Source organism: Convolutriloba macropyga, chromosome 9 (genome assembly GCF_964194025.1).
Source record: "Convolutriloba macropyga chromosome 9, txConMacr16.3, whole genome shotgun sequence".
In the NCBI taxonomy this organism is placed as follows: domain Eukaryota; kingdom Metazoa; phylum Xenacoelomorpha; order Acoela; family Convolutidae; genus Convolutriloba; species Convolutriloba macropyga.
The window spans coordinates 42,089,083-42,109,241 of NC_134476.1; the positions used below are offsets into that span (position 1 = coordinate 42,089,083).

Below are 20,159 nucleotides of genomic sequence, written 5' to 3' on the forward strand. Positions count from 1 at the left end.
CGCTCCATTTCCTGTTTCGGCGTGACCAAAATCACTACTCCAATTTGACTTCAAAAATCATGAAAATGTGTGAACAGATCTTAAAAAAAAGACAGCGCCCCAATACAATTCAAATTCTTTGAATTGTAAAAAAACCAAGAGCACCGCAATATAGCTACGCTCAGCTTACAGCTTCTCAGCTATAAAAAGACATACACGTTTACCATATTTGAGAGGATTTGCTTCTCATTCGAGAGCAATTAATAAGCAACTGTTTTAAACTAACATACCTGAACAATATTTTTTGCAAAGTACTTGGGATATATTTATACTGCCCATTTCAACCAATCAGATTGTCTCATAAATAGATTCATGATCCTCTACAAACGAAATCAGGCAATTGTGAGAATTAAGAAACTGAATAATCTTGTGCGAGCTAAATGTTGCTAGCAAGCTAAACTGTGGATTCTGGAGGATTATATTTGAGAGAAAGGAAAGATTAACTATCTAATGCAAGAATGCAAAAAAGATTTAGCAAATTGCAAACTAAAATACACGGTTTCATCGGTTGTCTTGATTGCAGTTGCTTTTGTCGTTATAAAACGATTGATAAAAGTAGGGGATAAAAGTAAGGGTTTCGCAGCAGCCAAGAGACAAGAAGTTTGATATAAAATTGGCGAGTTATTTGGAATTGAAAATTTTTCTTCAGTTTGCTACCATTTCTGATTCAGGGGTTTGTTTATTTAGGTTCGTCAAATCTGTTGAGATAAGCCCTTTATTGTCACGGCGACAGTCAAGAAGCATTTTTTGGTAGTTTGATGATAACCTTGTCCCTAAAGAAGTTTTTTTCTTGTCCCTAAAGAAGTTTTTTTCTAGTGCAGTAAATTGAATGTTGAAGCTTCCAAAGACGAGCCCCTCTTTGTGATTGACTTTTTACAAGTAATTTTTTGGTTGCAAAAGTTCGTCAGTAAACCATATTTTGGTTTTTTGGAGCAGTTGTCTGGGTACTCAGCGAATACAACTCGCGAAAACAAGGATGAATTGACTAACTTTGTGAAACATTTGTTGTTGGGAGATTTTTAACAATTTTGCATGACGGCGAAAAACCTGTAGCGAGAGACGAAATGGTGACTCGACTGTAAATTTTTAGTGACTCGTTATTTGTTATTAACACGAATATCTGAAAAATTCGAACTTGGTTTCAACATAAAAAGGGTCATATTTAATTAGTTCAAAAAATCCCAGAGATGAATGAGCTCTCATTCGTTGGATTTTATAAAGGAATAATAAAGAAAAAAGTATGAAATAACATAGTTCCATTTTGAAATATTACAGAGAGGTTCAAAATGGCAGTATGATAGCTCTCTGTAAAGCTATTCTGTTAGGAGTTTCCTACTAATATTTAGGTTCCGTGTACCGTTTTTATGTTTCCTTTTCAAATATTTTTCTAAGTGTTTAGGTTCGCAAGCGTCCGGTATTCTGCTAAGATGAGAAAATTTCACAAGTTCTGAGGTTGGAAAATAGCACTAAGTTTCGCAAGAATCAATTGAAGAATGAATGAATAATTCGTGTTATGCATTTCGTATTTATACTTTTTATTTACATTTTTGTCCAATCAGAATTGAGTTCATTCTATTAATAGATAGTGAATATTTTATAAGTTTTATTTGAGTCTGAGTCTTCATGCTCGATACTGCGGCTATCTAGAAAAGCGTTTAGCATGGGTTGGAAAACCCATTAATATGTGAGTTTGATCTCTGGTTTTAAGTAGTGTCAAGTTTTTCTAGATCGAAAATGTTCAGTTTTGTGGGTTTGTTATGTGCACTTTTGTGTGTCAGTTTTGCTTGTGAGAAGATTCCTCGGAATGATTCTGTGGCAATTTGTTGCCAGTACAATACAACTTTTGTCGTTGGGGATAGAAATGTGAGCTTTGTCCCCTTTCGTCATTCTGTATGCGGTGAATGGGTGGAGGCATCTGGAGCTCAGGGGATTAGTTTTGCTATTATTCCTTGCGTAGCTGCATTGGCAATCTCGTTCTTAGTGTGATTAGAAGGCCCAGAGAAGTCCATTAGCATTAGTTGTAACGTCAGTAAAGATTAGATTTGAGATGAACTAATGCAAATTTTTTTGGGAAATGTGGTAAGAGTTAATTGAAGTGGTTCCCAAATGTCTTTTTTGATTAGATTTTGTGGGATTAGGAGGAAATGGACTGACAGAAATTGGGGGAATTTTAATGGGAACGGTGATTGTGAATCAGTGATTTGAATTTCAGTTGAATATTTAATACTTAGATTGACTGCGAGCGGTCACGAGTTTTTGGTACAAATTTGTTGGGGGAAGGGGGGGGGGGTAGATTCTTTTAAATTGTGTTTGCTCGGTTTTATTTGGAAATGGTTTTTTGGTTTTATTATTTGTCGAGTTTAGAATTATTATTTCAGTGAAGTATTATGGCTCGACAGTTAACTGGGTTAAAGGTGTCAAATATTCTATCGACACATCCAGAAAGGTTCGTTTTGTTTTTATAGTTTTAAAGTTTTTGTTTTCATTTGATACAATATTTAATATGGCCTTGTTTAGGCATACCCGGCAAAGAAGTGATCTATTGGGGGATATAAGTAAGTTTAAGGAGGAGTATCTAAAGAGGGGTAAGTTAATAGAACTTGGGTGGAAGGAAGTTCCATGGGTTGACGGATCTGGGTTGAAGAGTTGGCATCAATTAAGGGCTAAGTTAGTTGAAGAGGGGAGGGGGTCAATAGTAGGTGAAAACGGTTGGCCGAAATTGCCGTTAGAGATTCGAAATGAAGAAATAGTCGGAATAAAGGAAGACTTTTGTAGAGAAGTGGAAGCGCTTGCTGATATAAATCAAGTAGAAAATTTTATTGATAATATGCCGGCTTATCATGATGAATCACGCATATATGCTAAAGTGTCAGCTTATGATGGTTTGTATGGCTCAGTCGGCTGGACATTTAATATTGAAGGAATTCTAAATGGAGAAGTTCCCTCTGACCTAGATTGTAATAGGAGAGATGCAATGATACAGTTTGGTCCTTGGTGGACACGATCACATATAGAAATAGGTGGGAGTGATAGTATATCAAAGACAATTGTAGGAGAAAAACTGTTTCTCATTTGTGGGAGCTACACGACGTCCATCGCATTTGATAATGTTGTAGGAACACCCCAGTATTTCATGGAATTAATTAGACGTGGTCCTAAAGCAAGTGAGCTGCCGAGTGATATTTGGTTCTATTTATCAAATAAGTCTAGTGTTTTATGTCAGCCATCACTCTGTGCTCATGCTGTTTTAACAATGTCATTGGGAGTCTCCCTAGTTACTGGTTGGGAAGCACATGACTTACGAAATTCAAGAGTTGCCCAAAGGACATTTACTTCATTTGGGTTAGGGGCTCGAAAGGGAGTTGTTGAGAAACTTTTGAAAGACAAAGGCAAGGAAGCCGCTTTAGAATGGGCATTAAAGAGAGATAAGGACGTCGGTGGCTCCTCAGATGTTACGGAACATATACAATCTTTAGTAAAGAATGAATTCACTATGACTAAGAGACCATATAAGAAAAGGATTAAGTGGGGGGGTGTGCGTAAGTCTAATAAATTGAGTAAAACGGGAGACGTGGGCGAGCTGGAAGAACAACCAATTGTGTACACTTTCCTGCCTCCAAAGGATCCTTCCAAGCTTTAACGTAAGTTCCAGTTTCAATAATTTGGGTTACGGCAGGTGTGAATATTTATGAAAAAGTAATTGCCCGACCTTTTAAAGATTGTTATTCCGAGCTAAGATGGTGATATATGTCTACAAATATGGTTGAACAATAATAGTTTGATGCCAATTCAGGTGCAGAATAATTGTTTTTGAGAAGAAATCGATCTTTTTGTCAGTTCGACGTACCCAATATGATGTAGGGTATTCGTTAAAAAATAATTGCCCCGTGTTGGGAAATACTGCTTCAGCGTTAAAAGTAAGTTTTTTTGGAAGAAATAAGTGTAATTAGTTAGAGTTTGATGTCAATTTACCCGCGTAACACTTTTTCCGGAGAAACATACACTTTTTTTTTAAAAGCTTTTTTTCTCACCTATTATGTTGTGCTGAGTGGTTTGTAGTGGTTGTTCGCGCTCTCTCATGCGGTCTTCGATGATAACAGAGGTCTAAGTAATCAGATAAGAATGAGTACAAAAGTGTTTTGAACCGTAAAAAGGGGTTAAATATGAGTATTCTGCTTTTTTTGTAATTTTCTAAGTTTTTGTTAAGAATTTGTAAAAGGAATATAATGGAATCTTGTTCAATATATACACACAAGGTTTACATCAAAATGCATTTTAGTGGGGAATGAGATTAGTGTGAAGGGGTATGAGGAGGGGCGGGTCGAAGTAACAGGGAATCATTCATTGTGTAGTTCGAATGTTGGTTCGAGGGTGTCGTTGCTGGGGTTTTTAAGACTGTCGAGAACTTGTTGATAGTCAAAACAGTTGGGGCTAAAGGTGACGGTCTTTAGGGTGTATCCCGGGTCAACAAATTCTACAAAAAGGGAAATGGTACCGTCATTGCGGACAATGTAGTCGTCAAATGTGACTAGCATTGCTCGGCGACCATGACGCAAGTAAAGGTACATGGGGAAAGGGAGAATTGTTGGGAAGTAACCCTCGTCATGGTCTTGTCGGTAAATATCCCAATTAATGAAGGGCGAATTTACATTATCGTTTAAATTACTCATTTTAATTAATAATTAGTAATTCAAATTCCCCGTGTAAAAATTCCTCTGTGCTAAGTTCTATAAATGAAATAACGTCAATGTAGGAGGGAGAATTTTTTTCAAAAATTACTTTGTGGGTTGTATTTTCGAACGTGGTTACCCAGAACACAATGGACTCATCAGGAAATTTAAGGTATTGATCAAAATAACACAAGGAAATATTAAAATCTATATAAAAATACATAAATAGGGTAAATCTTGTGGATATAAAATCAAAATATGGGAGAGTGTCTTCATAATGTTCGAGTGAGAGAAATTCGGGGGTTGAGGACCTGGACATTAGTGTGTTTGGGATTTTAGTTTGGAATTGTCTATGGCGAGTAAGGGGGTTGGCTGAAGGGGGAACTTGCGATTGGGGAAGGGGTTAAAGGCTCATCTGAAATAATTTCGTAGTCGGGGGATTCTGGGGTGTCGGGGATAGGCTCGGGATGCTGTGAGTGTTGAGGGAGGTTGCCAATAACTAAAGGATGGTGAAAAATGAAATCAATGTTGGCGTTTTGGTTATTGTTATTTATGCAGTTTTGGATTTCTAACCAAACGGGGGATGTGTAGTCAATTATAACAGGGTATGTGTGCACGGTCACTGTGTCGTTGATAATAAATTCCTGGCGTATATTAAGTTGGATGAGTGGTTCCTGGTGTAAGAAAAAGGAGATTCTATAACTATCGATTGTGGCGTTGTAATGATTAAGGGATGTAAAGATTGGGTTTTGTATTTCTATGAAAAATTCGTAAATGGGTTCAGCCATTCAAAATTTTGTTTTTCCATACAATTTAGTAAATGCTGCTACTGGAGTCTGTTTTCTGCATTCAAGGAATAAATAGTGAAATAATGCATTTCCCCAAATATTTCCGCTTTTCTGAAAATAATTCCCTGTCTTGTGATTGGTTGGTAATTCAAATTTCCATTTTCGCTTTAGCTCTTTGTTAAATCGTGTATATTTTTCATTTTTGGGGTCTGAGTTGTGTTGCATTTCACACATTCGCTTCCCCGTGTGAGGTTAAAACTGTATTTGATTTCGTTTTATTTAAAGTTATTCTGGTTTGATTCTGTTATGTGGCAGGTAAGTTGATTTATCATTTTTCTCGGTTATTTAGAATGTGATTCCTTGGTTGTTGTTTTGTTACTAGAGTTTGATGGTCCCTGATGTCCTCTTTTTGGATTTGAAAATCAAAGAACCTGATAGGTCTGCTTTTGCTCGAATATTAAGAATACCGCTGTTGCTAATTTCTGTTTCGCGTGTCTTTCCGTTGGTTTTTGTGTTAATGCTGGACTGCGATTATTTATGCGCAAACATCTTTAGCGCTTGAGCTGATAACTAAGCGGCGTTTTGGAGGCTGATGAGATTAGCATTGTAATGTAAAAGTTTTCTTTTTTTCTTTTAAGTTTCCGGTTTTTTTTAGATTTTTTTTTCCAAATTTTGAAATAGTATCTTTGAGGAAAGACTTAGGAAAAATTTTAAGCCGGGTTCCACGAGGAGCCCGGGGATCCGTTATTCTTTTTTTTTTGAGTCCGATTTTTGGGCTGAAAGTTTGAGGGTCGTAGCTCTTCTAGTTTTCGAGATATCGCACTTTAAAGTTGAAAATTTTTCTCGACACTTGTAATTTTTTTTCAAAATTAGTCTTTCCAAGGGAAATTTTTTGGACTTAGGCGTTTTTGCTTCTCAGATTTTTGTAAAAAAAATTTTTTTTTTCTTTTAAATGAAAATTTTTTTCTCTTAGACACTTCCGGTGTTCATGGTTCGAAGCGGGTATGCTCCGTAATGGGTGGGCAATTTTGGTTGTGTATGGTCTGGTATATGAGTATAAATTGGTTGAGAAGTGACAGGTGGAGGTCTGTTAATATGTTCAATCGTTAGTGTGGGCTCTTCCGATCTTTTCAGTCGTTTGATGTAGTCCCTCAAAAAGGTGTACGGTGTACGTACTCGTGTGCTATCGTTGTCCTGCTGGGTGTCAAATTCGTTTTTAATTTCCAAAGGCAGAACAAGTGAACATTTATGTAGTGGATGTTTAGGATGCTCTTGTAGATATTCATAGTCATTGATTGCAACTACTTGCACTGGCTTCGTTTTGATCTTTCTCCCTTCGTGTGTTATTCGGAAAGGAAACCGGCGGTGTAGTTTTGCCCATTTATGTAAAAAATGTGAGTATGTGAGATGTAGAAAAACACTTATCAGGAATGAAAGGAATCCAAATAATAATGACATTTGCCATGGAATGTATTCTTTCAGTCTGTTCTCAAGCTTTGGTTTCAGTGCTTGAATCTTCTCCAATATTGGTTGTGCAATTTTTTCGATCGTTTGTTTGCTGGTTCTTCTTGAATCAATTTGTTGGAATTGTGGCTGTATCTGATGTAGAATTTGAATTTGTGCTTCTGATCTTGATGAGAAACTTGGTAATTCTTCAAGTGGCGGTAGGAGGTTAAAGATGGTACTTATTGGGTCAGGTAATTGGAAGTCAAGTCGTATTGCCGGTACCGAATCGCAAGCTGTGAGATCTGATCGTAAATGAATGTTTGGTCCACGCAGTTGTTTTCCACATCCCAGTGTAATGATGCAAACTCTGCATCCAGGATGCTCAATCCTTGCTAAGGGATTGCTGCCATTCCCTGCGCTCTCGATGAGTGTGTAGTCGTCGCTTGCCGACGTAATTAACCAACGACCGAAGCCGAGATTGCGAGCCTTTTCAGTCAATGGCAATTCGATTACATCCAATTGACAGCGTTGCAATGCAAGTAGCTCGTCGTCGTGGTATAAAAGTGTAGCCATGCAAGACTGATAAGTCTGCTCTGTAGGTATGGCTTTTGTGCATATTGCATATTTTTGGGACCCAATACAATTTTCGAGCTCTTTGTCATCGATAAACGCGAGTTCTTCTCCGTCGTCCGAGACGGCCATGTATTTGGCTTCTAAACGCCAAACTAATGCTTTGCCTGTATCCCCGTCTGGCATGGGGATGGGAATGGCATGCAGCACATTCATAACTGTGCTCTTTGATGCCATCGGTATGGCCAGTGTCAGGATCAGACCTGATTCAATTGCCTCAACTTGTGTGACCAATTTTGTCTCATAGTACGAGGGAATGTCTTGGATTGGTACGGCAAGTGACAATCGGTCCTGTAGCCCATTTTGTTGTAAGTGTACCATTGTAAGGATTTCATGGAGCTGCTGACGAGGTACCAGCGACATAGGTAATAGCTGGTTCATGAGTGGTGTTAGTGAATTCAGAACGTTTATTCTAAAGGTGTACAGAGCTGCTCTGTAGGTTTTAATGTTCGCCAGAATTGTCTGAAAGATATTGCTTAAGACAAGACTGTGTTGGTTTATTTGTTCGCGTACATAAAGGTATTGTACGCAATTTCTCATATGGTGGACATTCTGACGGAGCGCAGTGAACTGCCCCTCTGCTAGCTCCCAGTTCCTGTTTTGGGTTTTAATTATCTCGTCCTGCGCCTCTTTTATTGCTTTAAGTTCTCCCGAGACTACAAAGAATTTTTCGTTCTGTGAAGTTGTTATCTGTTCGACATGTTCTGTCAGGTATTGGAGGTAAGCCATGGCTTGTCTGATGTTTTCTTGGTTTCGTTTTACCCGTTTGTCGCATCCTCCAAATACGGATTTGATAAAGCACAGGAGTTTGTCTCCTGCGCCAATGCCAATTCCCAGAACTGCAGCAGCTGCGGCTGCAGCGGCTGCTGCCCTTGGTTTTCGAGAAAAAGTTGTGTCCGTTGCGGCGTGTGAGCGGAGGAGTTGTGACATTTCTATTTTTAAGGTTTCGATATCCTGCTGTGCGAGTTCGTTTTCCATGATAGCTTGTTTCGCGATCCATTGTAAACCAGATGTTGATTCAGTCATGTTGGTATAATTGAGTGGGCAACCATAATTCTTTGAAGTCCACATACTTGCCAGTTCTCGAGTGAGATTTGTAAGTTTCGACTCTACTGTTTTATTGTAGACTGGGTAAGGGACTAGAATTTCTGTCTTTACAAATTTTTCTGTTAAGAGAATTTTCTGATGTAAGTTAAAAAGTACACCATCTTTAGTTGCCACTGCCGGCTGGTTACTTGAGGCGGTTTGAATATTTGTCAATAAGTAAAGTAGGAAGCAGGCTATAGCTTGTTCTGGAAGGTAATTGAACATGGTTTATGAATGGGGTTGTTTTTTTTCGAGTTGAGAATGCTGCTGGTTTCGAAGTGAGTAAAGTTGAAGAATGATTTTACTAGTTATTTTTGTGGTATATATAGTGAATACAAGCGATTGTCATTGGGCGAGATAATAGCCAATAAGAATGGAGCAGTAAAGTAATGACGTCATAGTAAAGAATCTTCTGTATCCGTTGCGTAGTCCAGAGTTTGATGAAGATTACCGTCAATTTGTTGCCTATGGAGAGTTAGTGGAATGACCCGTCTTCTGTTTGGTAAAATTGGGCCTAGGTCTATTAATTCTCTGGGAGGTACCCTATGCCTTAATGGCGATGAGTGCCTAGGACCTTGGAAATTAATGTCTGAGTCAGTTTCTGTTGTTTCGAATACTGGATCGTCGTACGATGCTACCTCGTTATATTCTTGGGAGTTGGTTACTGCTAATTCGTTTGCTGAATTTCGCAGAGAATCTTCCATTCCTGGTGTTTGTTCAGTTGCATCATTGTTTTGGGGCATTGAAGTGTTGGTTTCCGCAGAATTGAAGGTATCCTCGATGTTTCCCGAGGCTATTGAGAAATAGAACTCAAGCGAGGACTCGGGGTCACTGGTGCTAGTTTCTATATCGCTGTTTTCTGTATCACTGAAAACAATGGAGAGGTCAGGGTCAGGGTAATGACTGAGTGGGAAGTAAGTGATCACTTTCACTTGCGGATATTCTTCGGAAACTTGTAGGCTGTTATATACTGAGTGCTCTCTTGCCAATGCAAGGTGGTCGCTTCGTCTCAGGTTGTAGGGCCTTTGTGAGCCAAATCGTGCATCTGTTTGAGGGAAATTACTGTTTGCGGAAAAGACGTAATCTCCCACATCTATTGTTTCTGGTGTTTCTCTTGCTTCAGACGGCACGGAGCCTTCTACAAAGAATGTATTTTCGTCGTATATAGTTTCCTGTTGTATTTGTTGATGGTTTGTTGGCGGTTCTCGTGCTGAGAAGCTCGCTGTTTGTACATTTTGATTGAAACTGATTGATCTCGTTTCTGGCACTGTTCTGGGTAGAGTCATTGCTTCTTGGTTGATGTGGTTCTCGATCTGGTTATCAAAGAACTGAGGTTCTCGTTCCTCTTCAGGGATTGAGGGATCGGCCTCAAAATTTCGAGGGTCGATTGATGCTAAGTCTTGGATTTCATATTGTGGTTTTATTGGTCGCAATCGCATTCTGTGTACACATTGTGTATAGTTTGTGTTAATTTTCCGCACAATATAGTTGGCATTTGTGAGTCTCTTTTCCACTCTGTACATAGGAATCCATCTGCTCTGTTGTTTGTTCATAGTTGCGATTTGTGTTGTACATTTTGGGTCCAAAATGAGGCAATAAGTGTGCTCTTTCAGAGGAGATGCATTGGCTTTCCTGTCGTAATATTTCTTGTATTTGAGGTATGAATGAATAAGATTTTCTTTCACGGAAGCGAATAGCTCAGTTGTTTTATCCTGGATTTCCTTTATGCAATCCGCTTTTGGCTTGTGTTGCCAAAGACGTGTGTTTTGAAAGCGTAGGTCGAGTGGGTTGACTGGTGTGCGTCCGTGAAATACGTCTGATGGCGTACACCCTATTGCTGGAGCGTAGGTAGTGTTGTGTATGAATACTGCAATATCAACGTATCTATGCCAGTCAGAAGACGTTTGGTTTTCATTTATTCGCAGAATTTGTTTGAGTGGGGCGTGGTTTCTTTCGAGTAATCCAATTGTTTGTGCGTGTTTCAATGTGCAGTGTTTGAGTTTGATCTCAAGAATTGTGGCAAGTTCGCTCATTAAATGTGACGTGAAAGCTGTCCCTAGGTCGCAGATTATCTGTGATGGAATGTATGAATGTTTCAGGAAGATAGAAATAAGCGCTCGGGCTACAACGTCGGCGTCACCTTTCATCAGAGGTATTGCGAATAAGTATTTCGAGAAGACATCTATCCCGGATAATATGAAGGTGTACGGTGAAGGGTGCATTTTGCCGACAAGGTCGATGAGGAGTACATCTGCTGGAAAATTTTGTAAGGAAGACATTGGTTGTAGAGGCGGTCTCAAAGCTGCTGTGGGACTAGGTTTAGTTTGTAAACAAGTCACGCAGTTTCTGATGTAGTCAGTTAGTGTTTCGGTGAAATTGGGGAAATAGAACCGCTTCCGAAATTCGGCTATGGTACGCGACACACCTTTATGTCCGCTCCAGACACTGTTGTGGATGCGGAAGAGTACTTCTTTTTGCAAGTGAATTGGAACACAGTATTGTTTGATGAAGCTGTTGCCCGTGTGATTGTAGAACTTTCTGTGTAGCACTCCGTCAAACATAGCGAGTCTTGGGTATTGTTTCAGGTACTTTTTCAAGTCTGCTGAGAGATATTGGGCGGTTGTTGGTGGGCCTCTTTCGAACCAAAGGATAACTCTTTTGATGTCTGAGTCTTTTTGTTGTTCGGCTCTTAGATTCAGTGGCGAGTGACCGGTTGTATCAAAGTCGTCCATTGGATTGTGTTCGTGTATTGCCTGGAGCTGCGCCGGTTTTATTTGTTGAATATGAACCTCCTCAATGATTTCTGTTTGGTCTGTTTCGTTGACGGTCTGAAAAAGATAGTGTTTCCTAGTGTTTTCCTTGGATGTTTCGTGCAGGAGTGTATTAATTGAGTTGTCCGGGACTTCGGCGGTAGTGTCAATTTGGACTTCACTGATTGGTATCTTCGAGTTGATGCGAAGTGTGAGTTTCTCCTTCGGGTTTATGTGTAGCCTTGAGAGGTAATCTGCCGCGAGGTTGGCTTTTCCAGGGATATGTCCTAGTATTATGTCAAAACTCAATACGTGATCTAATGCGTTCCACAGCGTTGGTGGAATGATCTTTGTTTGAAAGAATCTGGTGACAGCTCTGTTGTCTGTCAGGACTAGTACTGGTTTCTCGCATCCCCAAAGGATGTTTGCAAACATATCAAGGGCAAAATGAACAGCAAGAAATTCTTTCGCGTAGATTGACATCTTGAGTTGATTTGGTTTGAAAATACGTGATCCAAAACTTACAGGTGCATAAATTTTGTGTTCAGACGTTCCGTTTGCCGTTTGGGTGTAATCCTCGATCATTAATACAAATCCAGCAGCATAGAATGATGCATCGGCCATAATGACATATTGTCTATTGGTCATCGGTAGCCTCAGTGATATTTCACAGGCTGATTGTAGATCTTGTGTCAGTTTCTTTAGCATTATGGTGTGTTCCTCTCTTATTTCAAAGTCTGTTTCTTTCTTAAGTAATCTGTAAAAAGGAAGCAGCTTTTCTCCGAGCTCTGGTATGAAGGCTTTGTAAAAATTGAAGAAACCGATCATTCTTTTTGTTTGCTTAACATTTTTCGGCATCTTGAATGTTCTGAGAAACGTCGCGATTTTCTGTTTGATGGGGGTCAAACCCTCTGAAGTTATCGTGTTCCCCAAGAACTGAATTTCCTTCAAACCAAAGGCGCATTTATCTGTAGCTAGCTTCATTCCTGATTCTCTGATGCACGTAAAGACTGCTGATAGTTTTTCCAGCATATCTGGGAGATCATGAGCACCTATTCCAATATCGTCTACGTATTGAAAACATTTGTCAGCGGTAATTACGGGGTCAAGATTCTGTCGCATGAATGAGCTGAATGCGCTAACACTTCTGCTCAGTCCTTGTGCTAATCTTTTAAATGCGTAAGTTCGCGATGCAAAATTGAAAGCGAGCAGTTGAATGGATTGCTCGTCGGCCATTGGCACGGAGTAGTATCCGTGGCTTCCATCCATTTTGCAAAAGAGCTTTTTGCCTGCAAGATGGCTTCCTGCGTCAGCCAGTGTTGCTATTGGGAAATTGTTGTTGTTATAGTCATTTCGAATCAAGTGGTTGATTTTACGCAGATCTATTAATATTCGTAGTTTGCCATTCGGTTTTCTTTTTGCAAAGATTGGTGATGAATATCTACTGAATGGCAACGTTGTAATCACGCCGTAGTATTGTAATAAGGCGAGTTCTACTAGGAGATCGTCTTTGAGGTGGATGGAAACTCTTTGGTTTTTTGAATATACTGGTCTATCAGTATCAGGCGTCAGTTTTACTGAGAATTTTGAGGTGTAGCCAATGTCAAGGCGATGTCTTGTAAATATATCGTTGAATTCCAATAAGAGATCCTCTGTCTTCTTCTTTTCGTCGTCTGTTAGGACACTTCCGTGCCAGTTAAAGGATTCCAAGAATATTTTTCGGTCCTCTGCATTATCCAGTGGTCGAATGGACTCTCTCTTCTTGAAGCGAATGAGTTCTTCGTAAATCCGTTTTTCTAGTCCTGTGAGTTTGGATGGATCTTCAGTTGTCTCTGGGGTTGGGAACCAATATTTTGCGTTGTGGTTAATTGTGATGTGATTTAGCTGGCCCTTCGCTACTTTCTCAATATGTTTCGATATGGTTTTTGTTGTCTTTGAGAAATTATTTGTTTCCAGCAACTTGGGCTCTAATGGGATAAGATAGCGAGCTTGTTCGGGTGTGATTATCGTGAAGGTTGCAGGTAGTGTGTTTCTTTCGATTGTGATCGGTACTTCCGTTGTGTTGATAGCCATTAGTTGAATTGGTTTGTCCTTTAGCATTCTGTTTATCGTACTCGTGAGGCAAACTCCTATGTTTTCGAATTTTGTTGTGGGCTCTACTATTCCAATTTGGTGATCTGCTTCTAATGGTTGATAGGGCATGAGTTCAATCATTTTCTGTTCGCCGGGGTTAATGATAACTCGAGTGGTTGTTTTTAGATAAATTTTACGCTTATTATTGAATCGTTTTGATGTTTTTGAGCCTGCTGTCTGCATCAAATTCAGCTGAAATGTGAAATCAGGGAAATGTAGATAGCGGTTGTGGGCGTCGATTGTTATTTCATTTTTGTCGAAAAAGGGGAATCCAAGTAATATGCCTGAGAGTTTCTCAAAAACCATAAAGTCCTCTGTGAGTTCTAAATGGCCAATTTTGAATGTTAGTTTTGTCGTGAATAAGATTTGAGACTGATGCATAAACGCTGTGGAGACCGTAATTTCCGGTGGTGCCTTTTTTTATGGGTTTTTGCGTTAGATGATTGTAGATTTTATCAAAATGTTTTTGTGACATAGCGCTACTAAATGCTCCAGTGTCAGCTATCGCTTTCATTGTAATTGAGCCTAATTGAATAGGAATTAGAAAGACGTTTTCGTTATAGCTAGTTGTACAGTAAGAAATTTTTTGTAGAAAAGCATGCAGGTTATTCAGTTTTTTGGCTGTTGGTTGAATGGCATTGTTGCGTCGCGATAAGGTGGTTGCCTCTGAGTGCAATCACGTGCGGTATGCTCGTTGCTTGCGCATATCCTGCAAAAAGTTCGCATTGGCGTGGGAGATCGTTGTCGCTGGTTGTATTGTTGACTTTGGTTGTTGTATCTGCTTATCGCGTTTGTACCTCTTCCTCTACCTCGATAGAAAGGGCGGTTATGATAACCTGAGAAGCTTCTATTTTGGTTTGGCGTTCTGTATGCTGTGTTATTTCTGTTGTAGTTTGTGAAAGGCTTGTTAAATTTATTCTGGGTGGTGTTCGGCCATCTTGGTGGCGTTGTTTGTGAGACTGATGCCTGAATTGAAGCTATTCCTGCTGCCATTATGTTTTCGACCGCTTGGTTAAAAGCAGAGTTTTGGGAGCTTGTTAGTGAGTTGAAGGCTGTGGTGTGTGCTGGCTCTGGGTTTAATTGGTCTATTCGAAGTCGTCTTTTGACTATGGAGCATAAGTCGTTTACTCCGACATTGTCCAATTCTCTGAGAAGAACTTTTTTGTATTTGAAGGGCATCCCCTGTATAAATTGTTCTCGGATTCTTCTTGTGCGCTCGTCATTGCGGTCAATTCCGGCACCAACGTCATCGACGATTGCTAAGTTGGCAAGCCGCTGTAAGTCAGTTAGAAAATCGTCTGGTTGTTCCTTCACGGGATCAAATTTTCTGCTCTGTAAGTCTAACTCAAAATTGCGCCGTTGGTCTGGGCCTGAGTAGCGGTTGCGTAACTGTTCTAATGCGTCATCAAGGTCGTTTCGTGTGTTTTCTGGTAAGCGTAGATAATAGTTTAATGCGTTTCCGTCGAGGTGTAAATGTAGGTATCGGGCTTGTTGGTTGTGATCCGCCGGAATTCTGGCAACTGCTATGCTTGCTCTCAAAAGACCTTCAAATTGGTCCCAGTTTTCGTTGGGTAGTCCGGCAAAACGTTTGAGCGATACGTGTGGTGGGTGCGGCGCGGCCATATCTGTTGTTGTTATTTATGAGTGAAAGGAACAATTCTCCTGTTGATCTTGTCCGTTTGTTTTCAATCGACAAAGTGGGCAGGTCTGGCGTATTGGTTTTTGTGAGGTGATTAAGTTGGTTTTTCCTGTATTAGCTTCTATAAGTTCGTGTATATCACCTTCTTGGAGTTTGAGTTTTAATGAGTTTGATTTATTTTTAATAATGAATATTCCATACCTCTTGGAGATCGATGGAACAATTTTGACATTGGGGAGTTGTAAAACGGCATCCAGAATTTGCTTGTTTTTGAGTGATAAATTTCCCAAAAGAATAAACATTAATTTGAGATAAACATGAATTTTGAGACAATTGTTTCTTTTTTTTTATGAAGCTTCAGCTGTGATGATTTTTCTCTGATTCCGTTTCTTTAGTGTTGCAGAATGACGCTCTTGATCTCTGTCGCCATATGATAGCTCTCTGTAAAGCTATTCTGTTAGGAGTTTCCTACTAATATTTAGGTTCCGTGTACCGTTTTTATGTTTCCTTTTCAAATATTTTTCTAAGTGTTTAGGTTCGCAAGCGTCCGGTATTCTGCTAAGATGAGAAAATTTCACAAGTTCTGAGGTTGGAAAATAGCACTAAGTTTCGCAAGAATCAATTGAAGAATGAATGAATAATTCGTGTTATGCATTTCGTATTTATACTTTTTATTTACATTTTTGTCCAATCAGAATTGAGTTCATTCTATTAATAGATAGTGAATATTTTATAAGTTTTATTTGAGTCTGAGTCTTCATGCTCGATAGGCAGTCTCTGTGTGATGTTTCAACTTTCACGCAAACATTCACACTGCGATTTGTTTATAATTTTTAAGCCGCATCCTCTGGCCAGACTATTCTTGACTTGCCACCAAATTTTTGTTTGCGTTGTCATCTGGAGAATCTGTTTATTATTCCATATTTTAAGACTGAGATAAGTGTGCAGCAAGCAAATGGTCCAAGAGAAACTTCAAGAATAAACTTCATCCTTTGAAAGGAGTTTAAAAATATAAGGACATTTTTCAAGAATGAAATGCTAGTGAAACAATAACGGTGAGCCAGTTGAATTAATTCAGAGAAATGGGTAAGAATTTGTTAAATTGCTGCTGATAGCCAACTGAAAATTAAGGTATCAGACTCTGTTGCGGGGAAATCCTGAAAGGCTGACGATTTTGATTATTGGATTCTGTGGAGATTTCCGTGGTTGGGTTGATTAAAAATTGTGCTGCTTTAAAAAAGTTTTCATTTCTCTCGTTTAATAAATTTTCCTTAGCTGAAAAATTAGTCTAAGATTTTGTTCGGGGAAAAAGTTATTCGTCATTTGTTTGGCAGTGAACCAGAAAGAGAAATGAAAAAAAATGAGATGACCAGATAATAAAGTAAGAAGCAGACCTGTTTAAAGTAAGAACATTGTATAAGGGTTAAATGACCATAGAATAAGTAGCTGAAAATTGACCCAGTTTTTGCAGTTATTTTTAATGTATAATATAATATCTCGCACCATAATATAATAGCCTTCCAGGACCATTGACCATTTGACCTGAATGCAGGCTTCTGCTGGTCGGTCTAAAAAATTTCATTATAGTTGATCATTGCTTTTTATTCTGGTGAAATTGAGAAAACATACCCGGCAGATTACCGGAAAATAGCCGCCGTTGATTTCCATAACTCTATTGGGATTGAAAAGAAAATAATGAAAAAAATTGATTTCCGTACAAAAATATTTTCAAGTGCGATTTATTTTGATGTCATTTCGTAGTTGAACATACTCTGTCTCTCAGTGAGAGGCTACAGGGTCTAGTATCAATATCAATAAGCATCATAGATAGTAACTAAAACTTATGAGAACAAAGTTCAAGTACCGGGCATCTAAAAATGGGCTTTATGGGTTTATCCCGTTTCTATTTCTGACATTGATTGTTTATACTGACGTTTCATTTTGAATTCCTTTGTTGAGCAACTTCTGTTTAAAAGCACTTTGAGCAGAAGAGCAGAATGAGAGAAGAGTGAAACTAGCCTAGAGAAGTCAAAAAGATTTTACGCAAAATGTCGAAAAAGCGGCAAAATGAGGTAAAGCGAAAAAAAAGTTCGACGAAGTAAAAAAAATAGCCGGAAGAATTCCGGGAACGACTCGAAGGAGAAAATTGCCCAATTTTTTGACCACACAACTAGAACAAATATCGTGAACCCTGAAACTCCACAAACACCATAAAAAATTTAAGGAAGAATAGAAACGGCACTCAAAAACAAATTGAATAAAAACTAGAAAAACTTTAATGAGTTTTTTTAATAGTACAAGGAAACATAAAGCCGAGTAAAATTCGTTTCCAATTAGGGCAAAGGAAAGCTCGCAAAACAATGGGAAAATCAATGGAAAGCTCGCAAACAATGGGCAAGTCATAATAGGCTAAGAAATTTGTTTAAGACTAAGAAAAAAGAAAAACTGCAAAAGAAATAAAAATGGTTTAAAATTTTTCAATTTTTCTGTCAATTTTCCGAAAAAAAGAATGATTTACACCAATTAAACTTTTGTCAATTGGTAGCTGAATATTCCTTAAGTAACATGCTTCTATTCAAATCCCACTGAAAGCATTAAAACAGGCAAAAAATTATTAAATTTCGTCTAAAAATCAGCAAAACTGATCAAAACCCTCCAAACTAGCATTAAACTCAGAATTAACTACTTGAAACCTTCAATTTCTATCAAAACAAGCCTAAAACTAAAACTAATACAATATCAAATTCAAACCTCATAACCATCAAAAGTTGCAAAAAAACTGCTTTTAAATGCCGCACGTGAACAACAACATTACAACAAACACATCTTAAAAACAACTTTTGCTGAAAAACTGGAAAAAGTTACTAAATTTTTTAATATTTCAAAAACATATAAATCCAAAGAAAAATTCCCTTCAGCCAATAGGGTATCCAGATGCTCGCAAAACAATAGGCAAGTCATAATAGGCAAATAAACTTAGCTAAAAACAGAAAAAAAAACGAAAACTGCAAAAAATTAAGAAAAATAGTTCCAATTTTCGCCATTTTTTGTCATATTTCTCAACAAAAAAATGATTCTTACCCACAAAACTGTAACCAATTGTTATCATAATATTGCTCACTTAGAAGGGGTTTCTTCAATACCCATTTGAGACAGTAAAACAAAATATTCGTCAAAAAAACGCAAAAATTAGCCCGAAAATCAGCAAAATACATTAAAAACCTCCGAATTATCATAAAATTCATATGAATTTCGAGAAACCTTCAAAACACTACCGAAAGCAGCCAAAAATTAAAACAATATCATAACCAAACCTCTAAAACAAAGTAAATGAAAAAAACTGCTTTAAAATGCCGCACGTGAACAAAAATATTTCGCTCGCTTAGAGAAAATTTTTTCACACATCAATTTTGCGCTCTCTCAAAAACAGCGGTATGAACAAAATCCACTCTCTTTTCTCTCCGCTCTTAACTTTTGTTCAGCCCCAAAATCACTCAAATTTTTTCATGCGTTTCATTTCCCGCTTCAAAAATCACTCCAATAAAATTGATTAAAAAAGGACTTCTCCAATACTCGTCTTCGAGTCGTAATAAAAATAGGCGCGCTATAATAGCCGGTTGAGAAGATGAGGGCGGCTATTAAAAATATATTCTTAGTGTGCAAAGCATTACCAGCATGATTCTTGTTTTCAAATTTTGATTTGATTTCTAGTTGCAGTACCACTGATCTTTTTTGCCACTGATAGTTCAACATCCTGAGTCCATTGGTGTTTTTCAATTAATTTTCCTTTGAACTTACCTAATTTTGGATTTCAAGTTGAAATGCAAACCATTATACCAAAAAAACCGTTTTCCTAGTTTTTGTTCTTTCATTTATGTTTGAGTGCCATTCTGAAGCTTTGCGCCAGAGAATTGTAATCTGTTGTCAGTTAGCTGCTGCAACTGCTAGCGTTTTGATGGAAATCAGATCTTCCTTGACTCTACGAATGAGTTCAAACGTAAAATGAAGATACCAAGGTCATTGGTGATTTGCTTCTCGTATTCGGGGAAAACACAAGGCTTCCTTCAGTAGCCCTTCAAACTCTGGTCATTCATGGTCTGATTTTCCCTGAAATGCGTCCTACATTTATTAAAAATCAACGTTTGTTTTCTTTAAAAAAGCAGTTAGTTGCTTTTGAAAGGCTCTGTTGATTGTTCCTTTTATAATGGCATCTGATTCAACTTCGATTTCGTGGAACGATTTTTGCGTTAAAAAATCCGAGATAAATGAAAGTTGATAGTAATATCACTTTGTGGTTTATTGAAAAGATTTTTGTTTTCTGATGATAAGTAGGACATAATTCTTTGTTGATAGGTAATCTAATAACTATGAGGTAGAAAAAAAACGAACCCCATCTCCTTCACCATAAAATCTCTAATTCAATGTATGTTAATAAATTTATTAATCTAAATAAGATACTTGTTCGAAATAGAGTTATCGGATGATCTTTTAAACAATTTTTGGATCTATTCTGTTTTAGTCCCTCCCGCTTAGTGAGCATAAATCTTTTATGACCCCCAGGCGCACGTGCTATTTTCTTACATAGTAACTTGCTATATAACAACATATTATTTGTAACTGGGGGGTCATAAAAAACACTGGGGGCCGAAACAGAATAGATCCGATTTTTTTATTGTGCTGTGGGTACGATAAGAAAGTTTCTTTTTCTGCTCTACTATTCAATTCAACTAAGCAACTCTTTGGAACTGAACATGTAAGATAAATAATCTTTGCAAAGTACTTGGGATACATTTATGAGACAATCAGATTGTCTCATGAATAGATTCATGATCTTTCAATTTGAAGCTAATATTTGATAAAAGAAAAAGTAAACATAACTGACTAAACGTCGGAAGAACTGCTCTCGAACGAGTCGGGAGTCGAAACAGTCGGGGGCGGGGGGGGGGGAGGGGAGGGGAGCCTAAATGGGACTAAGAAG

At 38.2% G+C, this 20,159-nt stretch overlaps 2 protein-coding genes across 5 annotated transcripts in view; one reads left to right on the plus strand and one right to left on the minus strand.

Annotated features, from left to right (window-relative positions):
- The window catches only part of LOC142345791 (putative ATP-dependent RNA helicase DDX23), a 160,511-nt gene that overhangs the window by 101,677 nt on the left and 38,675 nt on the right, over positions 1-20,159 (minus strand). The gene's annotated exons all lie outside the window — the stretch shown is intronic.
- Positions 1-20,159, plus strand: part of LOC142345792 (uncharacterized) — a 36,222-nt gene that overhangs the window by 12,551 nt on the left and 3,512 nt on the right. The gene's annotated exons all lie outside the window — the stretch shown is intronic.